The sequence below is a fragment of the Sceloporus occidentalis genome, unplaced genomic scaffold (genome assembly GCF_023333645.1).
Source record: "Sceloporus occidentalis isolate IW3139 unplaced genomic scaffold, rSceOcc1.0.p SCAF_7, whole genome shotgun sequence".
Lineage (NCBI taxonomy): Eukaryota > Metazoa > Chordata > Lepidosauria > Squamata > Phrynosomatidae > Sceloporus > Sceloporus occidentalis.
In genome coordinates, this window is record NW_028316987.1 from 77,916,547 (window position 1) to 77,941,161 (window position 24,615).

The window sequence follows — 24,615 nt, forward strand, 5'->3', positions numbered from 1 at the left end:
AGATACTGAACTCTTGCACTAAGGGTCCAAAACACACTGCAGAAATAATCCAGTTTGAGACTACTTTAACTGTTCTGGCTCAATGCTAGGGAATAATGGGACCTGTAGTTTTGTGAGACATTTAGCTTTTTCTATCAGAGAGCTCTGGTGCCACAATAAAACAAAATTCCCAGGATTCCCTAGCACTGAGCCAGGGCAGTTAAAGAGGTCTTGAACTGGATCATTGCTGCAGTGTGTGCAAAAATGATCTTTTTGTCACAATGCCCTTACACACAAATCTATAGTTTCTACAGAGTCTGGGAACTTTCTGATATACAAAAAGAATGCCTATTATCAAATGAAATAAAGGAATTACATTGGTATGGCCTTTTGGAGGCACACTCATACAAAAATTAGAGGTGCTGTGCCACCTATAGCATTTCATTCTGAACACAATACAGTTTTCTTGGCTATATAAAATTCTTTCCACAAATTCTAACAAACATGGTGGTAGAATTCAAAGACATAGCTGTCTTAATCTGGAAAATCAGAATGCATTTGAAGAAGCAGACTCAAATCTATGAAACCTCATGCTACCAACTTCTCTTTTCATTTAGTCTCAAAAGTGCCACAATATCCCTTTGCATTTTAACAAACAGCAATTCAAATACTTGTTCATTGTTCATTTTGTGCAAACAGGTTAATATTGCTGCAAAGTAAAGTTGAAGGCTTTCATGGCCAGCATTGATAGTTTTTTGTGGGTTTTTCAGGCTATGTGGTCATGTTCTAGCAGAGTTTCTTTCTGACGTTTCGCCAGCATCTGTGGCTGGCATCTTCAGAGAACATTCTCTGAAGATGCCAGCCACAGATGCTGGTGAAACGTCAGAAAGAAACTCTGCTAGAACATGACCACATAGCCTGAAAAACCCACAAAAAAACTGCTGTAAAGGTTCTCTATATACAAGCCCCCCTCCATTTATTTAGAATTATGCAAAGAGATTCCACAAACAGTTGATTTTGTGGAGTTTAAGGATGGAGTTTCAAAAAGAACAAGATCACAGGAGTTCATCTTACATCAAGATCACAAGCCAACACAAGGCTGAAAATGTTTGGAGGGATTACTAAGTACCAGTAATGCCACTGCATAAAATGCTAACATTCATGTCTTAAATGGCAATGCAAAGGTGTATTTAGCATTAGGCAACAAAAATAATGACAATTTAAACCAACAATCTGCTCTTAGATCTAGACCTGTACACAATGCCTTGTTTTTCCTAATCAGAAATATCCAATAGTGTGTTGATCCACCAATATTTTGGATCACTAGTGCTTGCTCACACTGGCAGGAAATCCTGCTCTCTTTTGCCATTGTATCAGATTATCTTCCTGCCACCCTTACTAGTGTTTCTCTACTATAAAGACCAGAGAGGATAATGTTGCTATTATTTATATAATTGCTGTAAATCATTGTATTCCACAATGATATACAGTTGAGTCAAGGGTTCCTAAATATCCTTTTTCTCCCTTGAATAATTTCAGATGGCTCCTTGTGATGTCCTGCCAGGACTATTTGAATCTCCCCCTGCATTTTCTTTCGTGTTGGTTCAGGCCATAGAATATTTTAGTGTAGGAAAGTTCATTGTATTAGTTGTGGGAGGAGCTGTAGGATCCCCTGCATTTTTCCAGGTTTGGTTTGCCCTTTCCCAGCATGCTCTGCTTTAGCTAGAGGCTTTTTAGTTTGGGGCAGTCTTTGCTGTGAGCTGGCAGAGCTGTCTTTTGGTGGCAAACAGGCCCAGGCAGCCGGAAAGGGCATTTCTTACACGTTAGCCCAGGGGTAGGCAACCTTTTTGACCCAGGGGCCGGGTTGCTGTCCCTCAGACAACTCGGGGAGCCGAAGTAAAAAATAATTAATTAATTTTTTTTAAAATTAAATAAATAAATAAACCGGGACAAATGTAGGACAAAAATTTAAAATGGAGGACACTTTAAATAAAAATGGAGGACACGTAAAAAATCTGATTTTTAAAAAAATGTTAATATAAATGCATGTTTCTGAGGCTTCTATAGACAATTGCCCCCCTTGCTCCCCCTTGCCCCCACTTGCTCCTCCTTGCCCGCTGCTTGCCCTGCGCACAAAGGCCCCGCGCGCCTGCGCCGGAAGCCTGAGGCCCTGCGCGCCTGCGCCAGAGGCCAAAGGCCCCAGTGGCATTCTGTGGCAGGGCTGGGTTGGGGCCGGTCCCTAGGCCTCGGCGGTCCGCATGCGGTCCGCAGGTTGCCGACCCCTGCGTTAGCTGAATCAGTTACCAAGAACAAGTTAGCCAAATCAGTTACCAGAAATTAGTTACCTACTTCAAGACAAAGAATTCAGGAGCTGAAAGACCCTGCACCAGTTCCATTGAGAGAGGAGATCAAACCAAGATCAGACGCAGAAAGATGACACCCTGAAGATTGCTGAAAGTCTGTAAAGTATCTTTTATTTCAAGTTATTTAGAGCTGGGGAGGAGAAAATTCTTTATTTTTGTTCTTTAAATTAAACTTCCCCCTTTTTTGAACTTTACATTCAGCTTCTGAGCCTTTTTGGGTAAAAGAGTTTGATCTCACCAGGGTTGCACACCCAAACCTGCCACCACCTTTAGTTGGGTGTGTCTTCACACTCCTATATAATTATATACACCATTAAATTAATAATTTGTGTAGGTTTTATGCATACGGAAAATGTAACATACATGGAATGATTCAAGTGAATAACTGCATGTGCTTACAGATCAATGATTTGTGTACACATCTACATGGGATGATGTGGAGGGTGAGAATCATGTAAACTGACTTGAGGAACTGAACCACCGAAAGGAGGAAAACTGGGATTAAAGGTAACTTTTAAAAGGAATTTAATGTCTGAATACTTGACACATTTGCCTTTGTCCCCTGTTTATATTTATAAGCATGTCTAACAAAGTTTTGCAAGTTTATGACAGACAATCAGTAAAATTAAAACAAGCGTACATAGCAAGACAAGCAGCAAATGCTAATCTTTTAGCTTTGATTTCTGGTATTTAAACCAGCCATCTTCCCTTTCCCATTGGCCACGTTAATAATAATAATAATAATAATAATAATAATTTGTTTTATTTATATACCGCTATTCCAAAGATCATAGCGGTGAACAGCAAGTAAGCTAATTAGCAAGTAAGCTAATTTGCCTCCAACAGTCTGGGTACTCATTTTAGCAACCTCGGAAGGATGCAAGCCTGAGTTGAGCTTGGGCCCTTTTGCTGGTCTTGAACTCACAACCTTGTGGTTTCAAGTGAATGGCTGCAGTACAGGCATTTAACCACTGCGCCACCAGGGCTCCACTTAGCTGGTGCTGGTGGGAGTTGCAGCAGGACATGTTACTAATGAAATTACTGATGACTATAATGGAATCACCTTCTCAACTGGGCTCTCCCCTCCCAATGTCTTGGATTACACTTTCATCACACACACACAGTGTGCCAAGTTGCCCTAGGGATTGATGAGAATTGTAGTCCAGTACATCTGGCTAGTGTTCAAATACCCTGTTTCCCCCAAAATAAGACATATCCATAAAATAAGCCGTAGCTGGATTTCTAAGCATTTGCGCAATATAAGCCATACCGCAAAAATAAGACATAATGATAGGCCTGGCATGGAACAGAAGGGGGCGGAAAGGAAACGGAAAGATTGGGGGCAATGGTTCTAAAGGAAATGGAGTCACAAGAAATTCAGGATGGAATTCCGGGTTTGGAGAGTCATGACAATGTACCAGAAGAAGACGAATTAACTATATTTGAATAAATGTAGATTGTTGTACAGTACCATACTTAATAAAAATAAGACATCCCCTGAAAATAAGCCATAGTGTGTCTTCTTGAGGAAAAATAAATATAAGACAGTGTCTTATTTTGGGGGAAACACGGTATTAATTAGAACCAAGGCTGCACTCAAGAAATCACAAGAAGACTAGGGTTGGAGCTATGAATAGGAAGGTCAGCTACAAAAGAACTGGACAAGATCATAAAATGTAAGGACATAACTCTGAACATTAAAATGAAGATCATCCAAGCCATTGTCACCATGTCGACAGGAAGAAAATAAACTCATCTGAAAGGTGGTGCTGAAGAAAAGTATTGAGAATACCACAGATGACCAAGGAAACAAACATGGGTCCTGGAACAGATTAAACCTGAACTCTCCCTGGAAGCCAAGATTGCTACATTGAAGCTGCCGTACTTTGGCCACATTATGAGGAAAAAAATTAATCATTAGAAAAGACAATGATGCTAGGGAAGGTAGAGGGCAGTAGAATGAGAGGAAGACAAATCACCAGATGGCTAGATTCAATTAGGAACAATATGGCCAAGGGCCTGCAAGACCTGAATAGAGAGGTTAAGGACAGGGGGGTCTGGGAGGTGGCTCATCCACAAGGTCACCATGAGTCAAAGCTGACGTGAAGACAACTGACAACAACAACATCCACCAAGTGCTATGTTGACAAAGGCAGCAGCATCTGTAATGGTCAAGGATGTATTGCCCAACTACCATATTAGGATGCTCAACGATACAGATATTGCCTAATACAGGAGGTGGCAGGAAAGTCACAGCGTTTGTAAATGCATTATACCAATGAACTCTCTAGTGCCTGGCCAGTGGAGCCATTAAGAGAGGTGGGACCAGGCATTCTTTTATCTGGAACAGGGAGACTCCTGCCTGCTGTTGTGTCTCCACTGGATAGAAATGTGACCTGGTTTAGTGGCAAGCTTTTTCCCCCTCCCTACTACATTTCTCCACAAACCTGATTTATGAAATATGTTCCTATCATCCGATCAACATAGCAGTGATTCAGGATTGGGGCATCCAGACAGGCATGATACTGTGGCGACTGAGCTTCATAGCATGTTTTTTTTACCCACTCCACCCAAAATGGCATGGCAAAGGTTTTTGGACCATGCTATTCCTACTTTCCAGCTGGGCACATATACATCAGAAGTTGCCTTTTGTCTAATGCAGATGGTCCTTCTTGCTAGCCTAGAATTATGACTCTACTCTCTACTGTCATACCTGGGTCAGACCAGAGATTAGGCAAGTTACCCTTTTGGTTACAGCTCTGTGGCAGAGTAGAACTTACTGGATGTGCTACCTTGCCAGGTCCTAGCCCCTAGGCCTCAGGAGTGACGAGAGCCAACTGAGTTGCTGGCCTCAGTTAAAGCCTTGGGGGTCTGGCAGGAGCCATGAAGCCAATAAAAGACAACTGATGGGTTCTGAAGGAAAATTCGTGGGAGAAGATGCAACATAGCAGAAGGGATGCAGAGGTTTCTCCTTTGGACTTAGGCTGCAAGGCAAGGAAGAGCTTTCATCCAGAACTTGTGCATCAGCTTGTCTGAGGCCTTTCTTAGCTGCCAGACTTGCAAGAAAGTAGTAAGAGAGTGACTAGGAAGGGGGGGGGGGAGACACACTGCAGAAATAAAGCAGTTTGACACCACTTTAACTGCCATGACTCTATCCAACAGAATCTTGGGATTTGTAGTTTGGTGAGGCACCAGAGCTCTCTGAAAGATCGGGCTACAAATCCCAGGATTCCACGTGATGGAGGCATGAGTTAAAGTGGTGTTCAACTGCTTTATTTCTGCAGTGTGGATAACAGGTTTAGGATGATTCTGGACATAAGCCCCTGTGCAAAGAGTAAAAGCCAGGCAAGCTGACAAGATAAAGAGAGCTCTCGACATAGTTGATACAAATTACCATTTCTCATCGTCTCAGATATTTTCTCTTTGTTGGTTTATTTGTATTCTGCTTGCTTCTTGGGACTCTAAAGCTGCATCAATACTGTAGAATTAATGCAGTTTGACACAGCATTAATGCCAACTGCCATAATTCAATGCTATGGAATTCTTGGATTTGTAATTTTGTGAGATATTTAGCCTTCTCTATCAGAGAGCTCTGGTGCCACAACAAACTACAAATTCCAGGATTCCATGGAGCCATGACAGTTAAAGCAGTGTCAAATTGCATTAATTCTGCAGTGTGGCAGCAGCCTAACTCTGCCAGTGTATTGTCTTCTGGGGTCCTCATTGTACAACTTCCTCCCAGTGTTGTATCAAGGTCCCTATTCTCAGACCTACCTGTACACCACAGAAACGTATCCTACAGGCTACTTTTATCAGTGTGTTTTCCAAGTGTCTGTCTGAGGACTCTCTGAATGTAAATGGAGTATGGAGACTTCAGTCAACAAACTGGAATTGGGAAGGATTGGGAAGAGCAGCTATGAAAGAACTGGACAAGATCCTAAAGTGCAAAGATATAACTCTGAACTCTAAAGTGAGGATCAGTCATGCCGTAGTATTTCCAATCGCCATGTACAAATGTGAGAGCTGGACAGTGAAGAAGGCTGATAGATAGAAAAGTAACTCAGTTGAGAAGTGATCCTAGAGAAGAGTGCTCAGGATACGATGGACATCCAAAAAGACAAACAAATGGGTTCTAGTACAGATCAAGCCTGAACTCTCCTTGGAAGCCAGGATGACCACATTGAGGCTGTAGTACTTTGCCCACATTATGAGAAGACATGAATCATTACAAAAGACAATGATGCTAGGAAAGGCAGAGGGCATGAGAAAGAGAGGAAGGCAACATGCCAGATACATGGACTCTATCAAGAAGGCCGTGGGCTTGAGCCTGCAAGACCTGAGCAAAGAGGCTGAGGACAGGGTCTTGGAGATCTCATCCATGGAGTCACCATGAGACAAAGTCAACTCAAGAGCAGTCAACAACAACAACAACAACAACAACAAAACATGGCCAATGCTCAATCCATCCAGACCTGCCCAATCCATTTAAGTTATGGGGAGGAGGCAACTCGAGTTCCTCCAAATGTTATTTGACTGCAGCTCCACAGATTCCTCATTTTTTACTATGCTGGCTAGGACTGGCATGAGCTGCAGTCCCACAACATCTGCAGGGCCATAAGTTATTCACCTCAGACTGAACCTAGCATCTTCTTCATGCAAAAGTAGGACCTCAATCACTGATCTCTTCTAGAGGGCAAAGATATGAAAGGTACACCAGTTCACATGCACAGCTTCATAAAGCTCTTTTGTTTTCTTTGGGGATGTAGAAAGGTTGCAAGGAAATATGCAAGAAGCAGCACAGGTGCTGCTAACTGTTGTGCTTTCCAAATAGCAGAAAATCCCCCTGTGGAAATTTCCCAAAGATATTGAGAAGGGTGCTTTTCACTTTCTGGTTCACACAGGAGAGTCGCTCCTTCAGTTGCCCCATTCAATTTTGACAGTGTGACATCCCTCATAGGAGAGCCCAAAGAAAAATGCTAAATGAAAAAGGGAAAAACCACAACTTCTGCATATTATTTTTACAGATCTACAGACAGCCAAGTGCCACCACACACACATATCCTAGTCACGTTTAGGTTTACAAATCATCACGAAGAGCTCTAACATGCAAAGCTTAGGAAAATAAATTTTCATTGCAAGTCCCAAAATGTTGAGATTATTACCCTTATGTTTTGCTGTCTGGGGTATTCTGGTGGTAATGGTCCAAAAAACTAACTTTTCCATGCTCTCTCCCTGCTACCTGCTTCTCTCCTATCAACTCTTTCCTCAAAACTTTCCTTTTGCCTGAAGCTTAGGCTTAACCCTGTAGTCTGCCTCAATGTCCACTGAAATGAAGTCTAGGTGTGTAAAATTGCATTCGCTTGTGTTTTTTGCTTAGTATACAGTATTTCCATCTCCAGTTCCTCTCTTTTCCTTCCTCTTTTGTTTCCCGAAACTAGTGAAACACTGTATTCTGCACAGGGCAGGGACAAGTCCTTTGTGTCTACGTTATTTGGTAATCTTTTGTGTATATTAATGGCATCATCAAGATCACAGGATTGGAATAAGACTAAATTAGTTGCCCTAAATTCTCAAAAGAGAGCTTACCGCAAAGGTTTAGTCACAACTAATCTGTTTCACTGATTTTGACAGGGCCAAAGAAGTTTTGCTACCATAATTTGGGTCCAAAACAATAATCCAGTTTGAGATCACTTTAACTACTCTGGCTCAATATTAGGGAATTCTGGGAACTGTAGTTTTGTGAGGCACATAGCCTTCTCTGTCAGACAGCTCTGGTGCCACAACAAATTACAGTTCCCAGGATTCTCCAGCACTAAGCCAGGGCACTTAAAACGGTCTCAAAATGGATTATTTCTGCAGTGTGTTTTGGACCTTAGTCTTCATCCAACCCCACTGTTTGCTTTTACCAGACATTGTCAAAATGACCTCAATTTACATTGAAAGGAATGTGTGGCCCTCCAACATAGACAACTGTAGAGAATGGTGGGAGTTGCTGTCCAACTACATCTGGAGGCTTGCATCTCATCACTTCTCCTTCCAAGAATATGTTAATATGATTGTTAGCAATGCATTCATACCTCTAAAGTCAGTTTTGTCCCTGTCTTCAGAGTTTGAAGAATGAATGGATGTTGCAGAGGAAGGAGAAACAGAGTGTGTTGACAATACAACTTAGACAGAAATAAAACCCTTAGTTTTCAAGCACACTCAGCCTAAGCAGCCACTGCTATTAAAAATTATTGTCAAAACAAATATTCTCCATTTTCTTTGTTTCCCCTCTAGTTCCACAGAGGTTAAAGGCAATAAAATAAAGTCTTGAGACCTCTGAGATTTTATTTAGTGCTATTTTTTTTTATTATGGTCCAAAACACACTGCAGAAATAATCCAGTTTGAGACTGCTTTTAGTGTCCTGGCTCAGTGCTGGAAAATCCTGGGAATTGTTGCTTAATCTGCCACTAGAGCTTTCTGACAGAGAAGGTTAAATATCTCACAGAACTACAGTTCCCAGAATTCCTTACCACTGAGTCAGGGCAGTTAAAGTGGTCTCAAACTGGATTATTTCTGCAATGTGTTTTGGATTTATAGTCCATCAGATGCAATACACTACTGACAAAGCCTCCATCCACACTGCAGAAATAATACAGTTTGACACCACTTAAACTGCCATGGTTCAAAGCTATGAGATTTTGGGAACTTTAGTTTTGTGAGCTATTTAGCCTTCTCTGTCCGGAAACCTTGGTGCCACAACATACTACAGTTCCCAGAATCCAACAGCATTGAGGTATGGCAGTTAAAGTGGTGTCAAACTGGATTATTTCTGCAGTGCAGATGCAGCCAAGGTATTATTGACATTACTTGTTTCTACCCAGGAAGGGGAGGATGATACCCTGAGCCAAATAAAAATCACTCCCACTATACAGCTTTGCACAAGCAAGCTATCATTTGTACACACACAAAAATGCAAGAAGCAGTCTTTTGTAAAAACAGTACACAGGCAATCAGTCCTGCAGGCAGATACTTACTAGTCTGCTGTGGGCTATTTGTACAAGGTTTTATAAACAATGCCAATCTATCGATATAAACATCATAAAAACTCTGATCCCAAACAATTCTGGCTGTGACACTGTGAGTGGGAAAAATGCCTTGAAACTTCTACACAAAGGTGGAGAGTATGACCTACTAGACAGTAGGTCATACTCTCCACCTACTTTACAGAAGATCTTTCCAAAAGATCTCAAGGAGACCTAGAGGTTGCAATATACAGCTTTGTTGTTCCTGTTGATGTGTGCCCTGAAGTTGCTTCCAACTTATGGCAACTCAAAGGTGAACCTATCATGGTTTTTTTATTGGCAAGATTTGTTCAGAGGAGGTTTGCCACTGACATCCTCTGAGGCTTTGTCTTGCGCAAAGTTCACCCAATGGGTTTCTGGGCTGGACTGGGAATTGAACCCTTTTCTTCAGGGTCACAATCCAACTCTCAAACCGCTATTTCTCCTTTCTGACTTACGGCAAGAACCTATCATGGGGTTTTATTGACAAGTTTCTTGGGGAGGGGGGGTTGCCCTGATCATCCCCTGAGGCTGAGAGAGTGTAACTAGCCAAGGTCACCCAAAGGGTTTCCATAACCAAGCAGAGATTTGAACTCTGGTCTCAACAGGTAAAAAACTCAAACCATATTGCTCTCTTCTGTGGTGGGTCAAAATCATAGAATCCTAGAATCCTAGAGCTGGAAGAAACCACAAGGGCCATTCAGTCCAACCCCATTCTGCCATGCAGGAACTCACAATCAAAGCAGCCACGATAGATGGCCATGCAGCCTGCTTAAAGACCTCCAAAGAAGAAGACTTCACCATACTCCAAAGGAGCATGCTACACTGTCGAACAACTCTTACCATCTTCCTAATGTTTAGGTGGAATCTCTTTTCCTGTAGTTTGCATCCACTGCTCCTTTTCCAAATCTTTGGAGCAGCAGAGAACAAGCTTGCTTCATCCTTAATAGGACACCCCTTCAAATACTTAAAACAGGGCAATCATATCACCTCTTAACCTTTGCTTTTCCAGGCTACACATAATCTGCTCCCTCACAGCGTATGGTTTCCAGAGCTTTCACCATTTTGGTCACCCTCCTCTGGACAAACTCCAACTTCTCAACATCCTTTTTGAATTGTGGTGCCCAGAACTGGACAAGGTATTCCAGGTGAGGCCTCACCAACACAAAAATAGAGCAGCACTATTACTTCCCTTGATCTGGCTTAAGAAAACTACATGCGCAAGGGATCTAGGAGTCCTAGCAGATAACAAGTTGAACCTGAGTCAACAGTGTGATGCAGCAGCTAAAAAGGCTGATGTGATTCTAGACTGCATTAATAGAAGTATAGTGTCTAGTGTGAGGGAAGTAATAATAGTACTCTATTCTGCTTTGGTCAGGCCTCACCTGAAATGAAATGAACCTGAGCCAACAGTGTGATGCGGCAGCTAAAAAGGCTGACGCGATTCTAGGCTGCGTCGAGAGAAGCATAATGTCTAGATCAGTGGTTCTCAACCTTGGGATCCTCCAGGCATTTTAGACTTCAGCTCCCAGAACTCCTGATCAGCTGGTTGGGACTTCTGGGAGTTGAAGTCCAAAACATTAGGAGAGCCAAAGGCTGAGAACCACTGGCCTAGACTGAGGGAAGTAACGGGGCCACTCCATTCTGCTTTGGTCAGGCCTCACCTGAAATGAAATTAACCTGAGCCAAGGGTGTGATGCTGCAGCTAAAAAGGCCAATACGATTCTAGGCTGCATTAATAGAAGATGGAAGGAAGTACATACATTAATAGCGCCACTCCATTCTCCTTTGGTCAGGCCCCAAATGGAATAGTACTGCGTCCAGTTCTGGGCACCACAGTTCAAAAAAGGAGTAGATTCGAAAGCTGTGCCAGTGGGCTTTGGACCCCGGTCTCTCTTCTGCGAGGGGTCGAAAATGTCAGGCTTACTTACTCTTCCTTCTCTTCTTGGGGCTGCCCCCGAAGTCAGGGTCTCAGCTGAGGAGGAGGAAAGAGGGTTGGTCGGGGAAAGCCAGTCAGGAGAGCCAGGCTTCGCTGCCTTCCTCCCCGGTGTCTCTGAGGAGGCAGGCGAGGCGGCTGAAGGGACTGGGAAAGCCCGAGCTGAAGGAGAGGAGGAGCCCTAGTCATGAGGCCGAGAGGAGGAGGGCCGGCCATGAGTTCACTGACTGAGGCGGGCGGGCGGGCGGGCCTCGCTTCCTTTCCATTTGCTCCTTTTTCGAAGGGGAAAAGCAGCGGGAAAGCCCCTTCTCTCTCTCTTGGTCCATCCAAAACACACTGCAGAAATAAAACAACCCACTTTCAGATTCAACTGCCTTGCCTGCCTCAGGGCTAGGGAATCCTGGGAACTGTAAGATTGCTGAGGCCCCCAGACAGAGCTCTCTCTCTCTGACACAGAAGGCTGAACAGCTCATAAAACTACAAATCACCCCCCAAATTCCCCCAAAAGCATTGAGCCAGAGTCTCAGACTGGAATTGTTTCCACAGTGTGCACTGGAGCTGGAGAAGAGAAGGTGAAGAAGAGGGGATATGATAGGCCTGTGTAAACATTTGGAGGGGCGCCATATTGAGGAAGGAGCAAGCTTGTTTTCTGCTGCTCCAGAGAATAAGGCAAGGAGCAATGGATGCAAACTACAAGGAAAGAGATCCCACCTCAACATTAGGAGGAACTTCCTGACAGTAAGGGCTGTTTGATAGAGGAATAGTTGCCTTGGAAAATGGTGGAGTCTCCTTTCCTGGAGGTCTTTAAGCAGAGGCTGGATGTCCATCTGTCGGGGATGCTTTGATTTAGATTTCCTGCAGGGCAGAATGGGGTTGGACTGGATGGCCCTTGTGGCTTCTTCCAACTCTGGCTGCATCCAAACTGGAGCAATAAGCCGGTTTGGCCTGTGACTCTAACCATGGTCCAAAACACACTGCAGAAATAATCCAGTTTGAGACCACTTTAATTGCCCTCGCTCAATAGTAGGGAATTCTGGGAATCTAGTTTTGTGAGACCTTTAGTCTTCCCTGTCAGAGAGCTCTGGTGCCACAGTCAACTACAATTCCCAGGATTCTCTAGCACTAAGCTAAGGCAGTTAAAGTGGTCTCAGGAGTTTATCACAGACAAATCCCATGCAGAAACTAGATTTAAAGTCAAAACAACCCGCTTTTGCGGGTTGTTTTTTACATGATGTTTGGGGTTAACCTGAACAGAAAATAGGCAAAACCCACAAATGCGGGTTGTTTTTCAGACAATGCTTGCATGAAAGAGAAATAACATGAAAATAACCCAAACGGAAAGCTGACAAAACCTGCTCCTTTTTACTTTTGGGAAATTCCAAAATTAGAAAGGAGTGGATTTTGTCGGCTTTCCATTCAGGTTATTTCCGTGTTATTTCTCTTTCCGCCAATGCGTCTGAGAAATAACCTGAGTTTGCGGGTGTATAGCAGATTTTAAAATCCCGTTTCTTCACCGGATTTGCCTCTGTGTGATACTCAGATTGGATTATTTCTGCACTGTGTTTTGGACCTTTGTTACCATCTGCCTTCTTTGGCTATTCTTTCATATGGAACTTTGCTAGTTTTCATCATGGTACTTGACAGCACGGCATCCATGTTCTAGCTCAGGAAGGCTCCCAGTTTGCTGGTGTTCAACTGCTAGACTCCTTCACTAGTATGTTGTTATGTTGGCTGGGGTTTCTAAGGGGTGATGCCTAACAACATCTGGAGCACTCCTCCCTCAAATGAGAACCACTGTGCAGAGTCTGAATGAAACCAAACAGAAGAGATGATAGATACTTTCCAGTCACACTAGCCACCCACGGTTCCTCATGGTAGCTATGCCTTTTTATCATCCCAGACAAGAGCACACCAGAACAATGGCAGAATGCCAGGTACATGTATCAACCTACATTTCTTCTCTCTATGTTCTCTCACTAAGTACAGTGGATCCGTGATATACTCAGGAGTTTGGTCCCTGAACGCCCCTATCGAAACCAAAATCCATGGATGTTCAAGTCCCATTAAATACAGTGGATAGTAAAATGGTGCCCCTTACATAAAATGGCAAAATCGAGGTTTGCTGTATATAATTTTTGATTATTTTCAAGGCATGGATGCTCGAATCCATGGATAAAGAACCTGTGGATACGGAGGCTGCCTGTATGCTTCTTCACCTCTCTTTCTCCTGCTTTCCTGACCTTTCCATAGTTTTATTTCTCTTCTTAAAATATATAACTAGATAATACAGCTAGACCTCCTTATCCACGGATTCAAGCATCCACGGCATGAAAATACCTAAATTACAAATAATTTCCAATAGGCAAGTGTTGATTTTGCTATCTTATATAAGGACACAATTTTACTCTGCCATTGTATATAATGGGACTTGAACATCAACGGACTTTGGTATCCACAGGGGGGTCCTGGAACCAAACCCTGGCGGATAGCAAGGGACCACTATATTACCAAAATGACCAACAAAAAAAAAATGGATCCAAGAGGAAATCAAGCCTGAACTCTCCCTAGAAGCTGAAATGACCAAACTGAGTCTCGATTGTATCATGAGAAAAGACAATACTGCTTGGTAAAGTGGGAGGTAGTAGGAAGAGAGGAAGATAGCATTACAGGTGGGCATTCAGTCAAAGGAAGCCATGATTGTTCTAAGTCTCCAGGACCTGAGCAGGGTTATTGACAACAGTGTGTCTTGGGGGTTTCTCATTCATAAAGATGCCATAAATCAAAGTTGACTTCATGGTAATTAACAACATCACCATTGCCTTCCATTTAAAGTAGCTTGTGACCCAGTTGTAGGATACAAAACAACTGGCTGAAAACAAAGAGGAATGCATAAGCACAGCTTCTGTTGGTATGACCATGGAAAATATTTGATGAACAGTTTTGATGAAGATTTCTGGGATGCTGCTATGTTTTTTGAGGAATTTATTGATCTATAGTGTTTTTACCATGTCCTCCAGCTGAAAAAGCTTCCAGCATGGTTTAAATATAATTTTATAAAACAGCAGTAAGGCAGTCACTGTCCTCAGCATTGTTATCTAAAATGCATGACACAAAAGGTAAAAGGTATGGGGAGGACTGAGAGAGGAAAAAAATGGTGCGAGTTCTAGAAATTATGATTCTTTTAAGGACTGAAACAGTTCAGGTAACCTGATGGAATGGCTGCTTCTAGGTAACAGTTAAAGGAAATCCAAAGTCATCTATCTGGTCTCTCAAAGATGAAATAACCCTCTTTCTTTTCTTTCCCTCTGCAGCAACCTGTTCGCATTCTTATCAAATCAAATAGGTATTATATTTTTATCTTGCCTTTTTGCCAAGATGCCCAGGGAAACATACATAGTCTTTCCATTCCATTCCCACAACCACCTTGGGAGGCACTGATTGACCACAGAGATAAATCAAGCTTCATTGCTATACACAATGCTATATAGTACATACAACAATATGATGCAGTGATGCCTACCTCTGAGCAAACATTCATAGACTTACTGGTCAACTCCATCCCCTAACAGTTCAGTCCAGTGTATACTGTATCTAATTATAAATGAGTAATATTTCATTCAGTGGGGCTTACCTCTGAGTCAGTGTGTATAGAAGCCCTCCAAATATGTTTGACTTCATCCCCAGTGACCATGCAGGGTTTTGAACCTAAGTCAAGCTTTAGTCCAAAATAAACTGATGTCAACTATCCACCAACCATTGTCCTCAAGAAGTTCTGGTGAAGTATACTGACATTATTAAGAGCTTGGACTTAGAGAAATGGAACGGTGGGAAAGGCTAAACCAGGCAGAAACATTTTTTGCAAGGTTAATCTTTACAAATGACATCTCTAAAGGACAACACCTCACAACTAATTTGCAATATTTGTGGTTAGACATAGCCCTTCTTTCACCCAGGCATTTTCATTTATATAAGCTCTGAGTCTGTCTTTCTCACTTAAATGCTTGACACTTGAAATTTTTATTACCTTTCTCACAGTTGTTGGTGTCATTGCACTGTACTAGATCTTTATATTATTAATTTGTTCTATTGTACACTACCCTTCAATGATCAAGGGTGGCAGTGAAACATTTTAAATAAATCAAGTAAAAGATACATGTGCTGTTCTTCAGTCCCCATTACAGAACTCATCCCTCTCCCAAATAATGTCTCTTTATTTTATTTCTCTCACCACAGCAGCTTTGTTGTCCCAGGCTTACCTTCTCAAAGATGGAGTCCATGTAATTCATCTCTCACAGAGCTTCTCTCACTCTCTTTCAACCTGTTACTCCTTCAAGAGATCCGTACAGAGGAAGAGTATGAAAGCTGAAACAAGCAAAGGAAGTTATCAGGAGTGGCTCTTGGGAGGAATATAAAGGAACAGCAATTAAGGTGTCCAAAAGGTGGAAGCAAGTAGGCTCAACTGAAAGAACACAGTCTCCTTCACTACTGTGTGACACCTAAACCTTCAGGTGTCATTATTTTTAAAAACTGGCCAGAGTTATTAGCATGCTTAAGCTCATAATTAATTTTAATGACACCCTTGCTCTTACAGGGCAACCTCACAGGAAGGAGAGGCGTCTCTTTCTCAAGCCCTCTTGGAGGATTTATGAGGGAGTGCCACGAGATTCCATAGGAAAATTACTCCAGAGGGGAGGGGATAATGGAAAAGTTTATCCCATGGCACGTGCTGGAAGGAATCAACTGAGGAGATTCCCCTGGCCTGCAGCTTTCTATCCATCACCTAATCTTGAGATCTGTGCTAGAAACAAGGTTAAAGTCTTATAAAATGACAACTGAAATAATTCAAATATGTTTTCAAAGCACCATAAGTGAGGATGTAACAACAACTTTCTCGGGAATGGGGTATAAGAGTATTTCCCAAAACTAAAATAAATAATAAGTCACATGTTCTCAGCCTCAAGATGAAGGCAATAGCAAACTTCCTCTGAACAAATTTTGCCAAGAAAACCCCATGATAGCCTTATCCACATTCTTTCATGTTATTGTGGCATATATATTTATATGCCAAATCCATTCACTGTAGATGGGGAATGTTAGGGAAAGGGTGGAACTTTTGCCTCTGACTGTTTTGGTATGAAGCCCCCATACCAAGATCACTTGTGGCCCTTGGCAGAAAAATGTTTTCTGCCACTGAAAGTGGCAATAGCCAGTCTTTTAAATCAAGCATATCCACTTTCTTTTATGTTATTGTGCATATATATATGTCAAATCCATTCACTGTAGAGCCTTATTTCATACCACAGAGTATTTCCCACTGCTTATTATGCAGACATGATAAAATCTAGTACGGCACATCCATGGAGTGTGTGAAAGGACTGTGCCATGTTTTTTCTTCACCAGAATATCTTGCTATTATGTATTGAGATCATAGAATCACAGAGTTGGAAAGAACACTGGAGATCCAACTACAAAGCAAGCAGCAGATAAATCATGGGATCTCTAGATGATCTGCAGCAGCAGTGTCAATAGGGTTGGTGTCACTTGGTGCGGTAACTCATGACATCACCCCGCCTCTACTGACCTCCTCCCATACCACACTATACAAAATCCTTAGTAATGTTTTTTGTACTAATGCTATGTAATTCCTGTGTATCACTGGATGTACAGCCAGCCCTCCATACCCACAGATTCTTTATTCATGGATTCAAACATGTGCAGCGTGAAAATATTTTTTAAGAAATATAAAGTACTACAAAAATCAAAACTTGATTTTGCCATTTTATATAAAGGACACTATTATACTAACATTGTATTTAATGGGATTTGAACATCCTTAGATTTTGGTATCTGCAGGGGTCCTGGAACTACTACAACTAGCATAATTAAAATTATACTTTTAAATTACAGTATAACATACACAGCCTAAATGTACTTACATGTACATAGTTTTGCAGTCTGCACTCCCCGCATCAAATTATGAATGCCCAGATAAGCTAACAATAGGCCTGGACTGTGTGTTGCATACATAGTATGCATGTTCAGAGATAATTAACGTACCCTTTATTCTTAATGTATGTCCATCCACCTCAGATGACCCACTGTTTTATACCCAGGATCCTTTTGCACTACAGAATTAGAGCACTGATTCCACTTTAACTGTCATGGTTGTATTTTATTTAGTCCTGGGATTTGTCGTTTGGGGAGTCACTAGAGTTCTTTGGCAAAGAATTCTACATACACCCTGAAACTACTATGGAACCATGAATGTTAAAATAGAATCAAATAATTGTGTAGTGTAGAAGGGCCCCTGGGTTCAGTTGCTGGTCCTTAAGATGCTCCTGAAAAACTAAGTAGATCCCAAATGTACAAAGTCTATCTGCTCTTGAACCAACCTAGTCCATGGCTTAGTATAAACTCTGCAATTAAAGATGCAGCTGCAGGTATTAAGCAATCAAATTTTGGTGTAAACTCAAGCTATCAAGGATAATGCTGAAGTAGCAGCTGGTGGCTTCCACAACATTTGGATGGTGAATTACCTCTAAATTTTCATTCAAAAATCAAAGGAGTTATTCCTGATGTTGAATTCCATCCCCCAAATAGTTTCAACACTTTGGTTGTTGTGGTGGTATGCCTTCAGATTGTTTCTTCCTTATGAAAACCCTAAGGCAAACTTATTTATTTGGCAAGATTTCTTCGGAGGAAGTTTTCCCTTGCCTTCCTGCATGGCAGGGGGTTGGACTGGATGGCCCTTGTGGTCTCTTCCAACTCTATGATTCTATGATTCCTCTGAGTCTCAGTGGGTATAACTTACCCAAGGTCACCCAATGGGTTTTCATGGCCAAGTGGGAATTTGAACTCTGGTCTCTAGAATCATAGTCCAACGTTCAAACCATTACACCATGTTGGGTTTCCAGCACTTTGGATAGCTCCTTTAAAGCAGATACTTTAACATCCATATTCACTACTGCACTGGAAGCCACCAGTTGCCACTGATACCCATGAAAAGGCTTTAGCAAAAACTATACTATATAGAACATGCAGTTGAGTTGTGGAAGACATATGTTTAATTCCTACTGCAACAATATGGTGACACATGTATCATTTGATTGATTACCTAAATACCAGCAGCTTGACTTTGCGCGCATCAAAGTAATAGGTGGAGTTACATCACAAAGACCAGTTCCAAGCTGAAGCTCAGACTGCAAATGGAAAGTTTCCACAGGTAACTCTGCAAACTTAGACAAATGGAACTGAGAAATTCACGCCTTTGTATTTCACTGGAGGGTATGATGGCATAGTGTGCTGTGCAACTTTTTTCCCTCTACTCAGGGACTGTTCATACTATCAGTTATCCCAGATTGCAACTCTGAAACTCTTTGCAACCACTAATTTGTTTAGAAATGTAAGGGGTGAATCAATGAGAGAAGTGAATTGAGAATCAGTAACCCCTCGCATAATCACGGGTTCCTGACTCATCGAGTTTCAGCCATGGAATAAATTATAAGAGTTGTTATCTCTGAGTTCACAGACCCATAGAAATACACCATGAACAGTGACTGACCCAAAAGAACACATGGGTGTGGCTGAAACACCTCAGAACTAGCTGAATAAGGGTGAGAGAAAGGTAGATTGGAATCTGCTAGTAAACCTCTGGATAATTTGCAAGAAATCAGCAGAGATTTCTAACTCACAAGATGCATCCGCACTGGAGATGTAATCCGGTTTGACACTACTTTAACGGTCATGGCTCAAGGTGATGGAATCCTGGGATTTGTAGTTTGTTGTGGCACCAGAGCTCTCTGAAAGAGAAGGCTAAATGTCTCACAAAACTACAAATCCCTGATTCCCATAGCATTGAGCCATGGCAGTTAAAGTGGTGTCAAACTGGATTTTTTCTGCAGTGTGGATGCTGCTCCAATTGTTTAATGACAATTGCAACAAGAAAACAACTCTTTCCTCAGCCATTCCCAAACTACACCAGCAGAGGATGTTTCTTTGGAAAGATCATGAGACTGGATCAGTTCTAGCACTGAAAACCATAATTTCAAAAGTTACTTTTGAATGGATTTAATAATATGCTGAAATAATGATATAACTGAGCATTAGTAGGATGATATTCTAGGATGCTGTTATGGATGGGATGTATTAATTTTTCCAAAAGTAATATGCTAATCATCAACTACAACATTCCTAGCATCAGCATTTGAACTGTAATTCTTTTGCACCCAGTTTCCAGTTAGGTGGGTTTGGGTTTTCTAGGCAAAACAAGACAAACAACTATGTGGATCTCATTAGTCATAAAATCTCCCAATTCCAAGGATAAACAAGGAATTCAGATTAACAGCCTCATTTATCTCACCTGCCTAAACATTTATTAGAAGAGGCCCAAAGTAGCATGGCAGTTTCTCAGTAAATCATGAGTTACTAGGAAGGGCAAGAACTCTGCAGGCCCAAGCTACTTGGCATCAAGAAGAACGCATTTGCATCCCAATTACTCCTTCTGATCTAAGCCCTTTAAGAATCCAGAAAATCCAGATGACTGCTTAGTTGCCCCCTACTTTATCATACTGTGTTTTTTAAGGGTGTCCCATGATGTAATCTGCATGATAAAACTTAGGTATGACTCACGGGATCCTCAGATGCGTGGGTTGATGTTTTGTGACTTCAGAGCTATTTGTAGTTTTGATGGCGTGCTCATTAACTCTTTGGAACTGATACAGGCCTGTTGTGTACATAGAGGCAGAGCCTGGAAGAGTCACCTTCGTTGGACCCCAATTTTCAGAATTCCCCAGCCAGCATAGCCACCAGTCATAGGCTGTGGAAATCTGTTTTAGCAGTCCATGAGATCTGCAGAACTCTCCTCCAACACCACATTTCATGAAATGATTCTCTTTCTATCACCTGTCTTTCACTAACCAGCTTTTACAACCATACATAAAAATGGGAACTACAATGGCATGGACCATCCTAATTTTAGTATTCAGTGGTATATCTTTACACTTCGGGATCTTGTCTAGTTTTTTCATACCTGCTCTTCCACATCCTAGTCTGCTTCTCACCTGTTTCTAACAGCCTGAACAATCCCCTTCTCATCCACTGAGATGTCTCTTTGTGGCTGCAGAGAGAATCTTTTTGTATTCCTCCCTGACAATAACCCAAACTTCAGTCCAGAATTCCTCTGGCTCCCAGTCAATTAGGCTTAATGGTAGTTCACAGTCTGTGCTATATCTGCTCCTGGTCTTGTTTTTGCAGAGAATGGAGTTTCTCCATTTTCTGCTTCCAATTATGAGGTCTATATTATATACATTGGCCATCAAGTGATGCCCATGATACAGTCTATAGTTGCTTGAAGAATGTGTTTGTGGTAAAGAAACTGTTGGCATCCCAACATTCAATCAGTGGTTGTCCTGCTTCATTTCTTGATCCTAGGCAAGATATTTGTACAGTCTTTGATTCCGCTCTTTCCCCCCCCCCCCTCTTTTTTCTGCTTTCCAATCATCCATGATTACCTAGAATTTCTCCTCTGGTATGTGATCAATTTCCTCCTGGAGTCCAGCACAGAATCTTTCAGTTTCCTCTTCTTCTGCCTCTGTAGTTGGAGCATACATTTGGATTATGGTTATATTGATGGATTTCCCTTGAAATCTTATTGACGTCTGATATGGGAGACCCTACTAGCTGCACTGCTACCATCAGTATAGCTTCTTGCCTCACAGATGCACCCAATCTCACCATCACAGAAAGGTGAGATAGTGTGAACTACTCCTTCTATTAAAAAATCTAAAGGCCCTTCACACTACACACAACACTGCTGTGCTGACATCCTGTGGAATCCTGAGCTTTGTACTTTGTTGAGGCACTAGATAATTCCAAATTGTTGTTGTTAACTGCCCTCCAGTTGATTCCGACTCATGGAGACACTGTAGATGAGACAACTCCACAACCCCCACTTTGCTTAGGTCCTATAGATTCCAGCCTGTGACCTCCCTGATTGAGTGTATCCATCTGGTCCTTCCTCGCTTTATGCTACCCTCTACCTTTACTAACATTGTTGTATTTAAAATGGGTTGTGCTTTCTTATGACATGGCCAAAGTACAACAACCCCAATTTGCTCATCTTGGCTTTCGGAATTCAAGATACCACTGCCTAAACTAAAATCCCAGGACTCCATAAGATGCTGCAATGGCAGTTCAAGTGGAATCATAATTCTACAATTGTGTCGTTTGAAAGGGCCCTAAGTTACATTCAACCTTCATGTGTGAACAGAGTTCATATCCTTGCTCCCATTTCAATTACCTTGTGCTAAAATGTAAGATAAAGATCCAAATTTTATCTTATGTACAACACATGTTTAGTTTTCAGACCATTCAGTAATCCTCACAGATTACAAAATTAACTCCACACAACTTCACTTCAAGAACTGTGAGAAAATTCACTTCATGTGGGGAGAAACCTGAGGCCCATTCAGACTATGCAATTATAGCACTTTATTCCCCTTTAACTGCAACAGCAATATCCTGGGAATTGTTTGGGAATGCACTAGAGCTCAGTGATTAAGAATTCTAAGAGTGTGTATGTGTGTGCGCCTTCAAGACTACTCATGGGGGTTTTCTTACGCATGGAATACTGAGGTGGTTTTGCCATTTTCTTCCTCTGAAATATAGCCCCAAATACTCCTCCCTAGTTTCATAGAATCATAGAACTAGAGGAGCCCAGAAGAGTCATCGAGTCCACCCCCCTGCCATGCAGGAATGTACAATCAAAACACTTCTAACAGATGGCCATCTGTTTAAAAACCTTCAAAGAAGGAGTCTCCACCACCCTCCATAGAAGCATGCTCCACTGTTGAACAGCTCTTACTATCATGAAGTTCTTCCTAATATTAAGGTGGAAACCCTTTTCCTGTAGCTTGAATCCATTGCTCCCTAAACTCCAAATCCTTGCATTCTGTAGAAGTGGCCCATGGAATATCGTGCTACAGTTGCATAGTGTGAATGGGCCCATCGACAAGAGATTACACTTGGGAAATAACTGAAATTTTGATTAGTTGTAGTTGTTTAATTTGTTGTTTTAGGTGCCATCCAGTCATTTCTTGTTGTTGTTGTTAGGTACCATCACCATATGAATGAGAGACCTTGTGGTTAACAGCCTGCTCAGGTCTTGGAAACTCAGGGCTCTGGCTTCTTATTTGAGTCAGTCTACCTAGGTGAGGTGTTCCTCTTTTCCTACTACCTTCAAGTTACCAGGTAATATCTTGAGTCATGAGTTATGTCATCTCATGACATGCCCAAAGTGTGATAGTTTCAGTTTAATCATTTTGGCTTCTACTGAGAGTTCAGGCTTGATTTGTTCTCGCGCCCATTTATTTATCACCTCTCATTTGTCACCTCTCTTCACTGTCCAGCCATTCTAAATGCTGTGGTATGGAAGGTCTTGACTTTGGTATTCAATTAGTCCAGTGACTCACCTGAGGATCTTATCTAGTTCCTTCACAGATGTCCTTCCATGTATTTGTCTTCTTTTAATTTCTTAAATTCAGTCTTCATTTTGATTAATGGCTGAACCAAAATATAGACATTTTCTTGTCTGTCTGGTGCCTTCTTGATGTGTAGCAGGCATGCACAGACTCACACCATGATCGCTGGCACAGGGGTCTCTTCTAGCCCTACTGCCTCTGAAGTAGTTTTTAAACTGAACATACCAGATAGTGAACCTAGAAGCTTATCTAGTATGCAGCCTTCTATGTTTTGTCTGTTGAATCATTCTGTGGAATACCTGGATGCTCTTGTATCTTCAATTCTAAGAGAGTGATTTTCTGCAATGTCGAGTCCAGATTTCCGGCACCAAATATCAGTCTGATCTTGGAAGCTATGCAGAGTCAGCTCTGGTTAGTACATGGATGGAAGACCACCAACAAATATCAGGTAAAGTAGGATGTATGTCAGAAGAAGGAACTAGCAAAACTACCTCTGAGTATTCCTTGCCTAAGAAAACCCAATAAAATTCATGGTTCAACACTGAAGGTGTGTGCGCACACACAGACAATCTATGTATAAAAAGACCTTAACCAGGGAATTATTGTACAGATGTATATTTAATTATTTATACCACAGCCTTAATCTTGGGTGATTATTATTTTATGAAAGTGCTGGATTCCCCCACCTTTGGTACTTCTAATTATTCATTCAGTCATTCTTCAAGAGCAAAGAATTCCTCATCAAAAAGAGGGTGGATGGTCACCTACATAACTGGGCTTGAAAACTGGAAGGATTCTTCACCTGTCTTTCTCACGTGTACATACTTGTCAGGCAGCTCTATGAGAAAGATTACATACCAAGTAGTAAGCACATACATGGATTCCTCCTTTTCTGAGACATCAGAATAATATGGTGAGAAAAGAAGATGGGGACAGACAGCAAAAAGCAGTCAGGAATCTTCCTGGTTAGATCCCTTATGATCAATTTGCCTTTAGAATAATCATCTGTTTGAAAAGGTAAAACAAAGGTAAAACATGAGAAAATAAATTGTGGTTTAACGAACATTTACACACATACAGCTACTATTGTATCTCATCTTTTCCCCACTCAAGGAAACATGCCTTTGTTTTCATTGTTTAGATTGGAGTGAATAGATATTCTTGAACTACACTCATCCCTCCTTATTTGTGGCTTTGATATTTGCAGATTTAATTATTCATGGATTTGATTAATATTTTCTCTCTAGGAATATCTAGGTCCTCCAGCGCAACTGTATGGTCAACTTTAAAAGTTGCACTGAAAGACCTAGAGATTCCTAGAGAGAATACTCTACTAGGAATCTGTAGCTCCTCCAGTGCAGTTCTATGATCAGTGTCTGTCATTGCACTGGAGGACCTAGAGCAGTGGTTCCCAACCTTCCTAATGCTGCAACCCTTTAATACAGTTCCTCATGTTGTGGTGACCCAAACCCATGAAATTATTTTCATTGCTACTTCATAACTGTAATTAAATAGGTATTTTCCAGTGGCCTTAGGCGACCCCCATGAAAGAGTCATTCGACCCCCAAAGGGGTCCCAACCCACAGGTTGGGAACCACTGACCTAGATAGTCCTAGAGGTGTCCTCTCAGGTAAAAACATGGTGTTTTTGTTATTTGCGGTTTTTCCATATTCACAGGGGTTTTGTGCCCCTAACCCTAGCGAATATTGCGGGACAAATATACAACTCTCATCCTCCCTCTTCACAAGCCAGGATCCAGCATCATTTGGATGACCCCAGGTCCTTGAGTCCTGATAGTTCTGGCAGGAATTTG

At 41.7% G+C, this 24,615-nt stretch overlaps 1 protein-coding gene across 3 annotated transcripts in view; it reads right to left on the minus strand.

Annotated features, from left to right (window-relative positions):
• Positions 1–21,149, minus strand: part of LOC149310001 (mitogen-activated protein kinase kinase kinase 8-like) — a 39,533-nt gene extending 18,384 nt beyond the window's left edge. For 2 of the 3 annotated variants that reach the window (XM_089531439.1, XM_089531436.1), the window contains exons 1-2: positions 20,835–21,149; positions 15,582–15,687 (exon numbers count right to left, since the gene is read on the minus strand). The gene's annotated coding sequence lies outside the window, so the exon portion shown is untranslated. Of the gene's footprint in view, positions 1–11,320; positions 11,459–15,581; positions 15,688–20,834 lie in introns of those variants that run through there. The other variant, XM_089531438.1, reaches the window with a different exon arrangement.
• Positions 21,150–24,615: the final 3,466 nt, after the last annotated feature.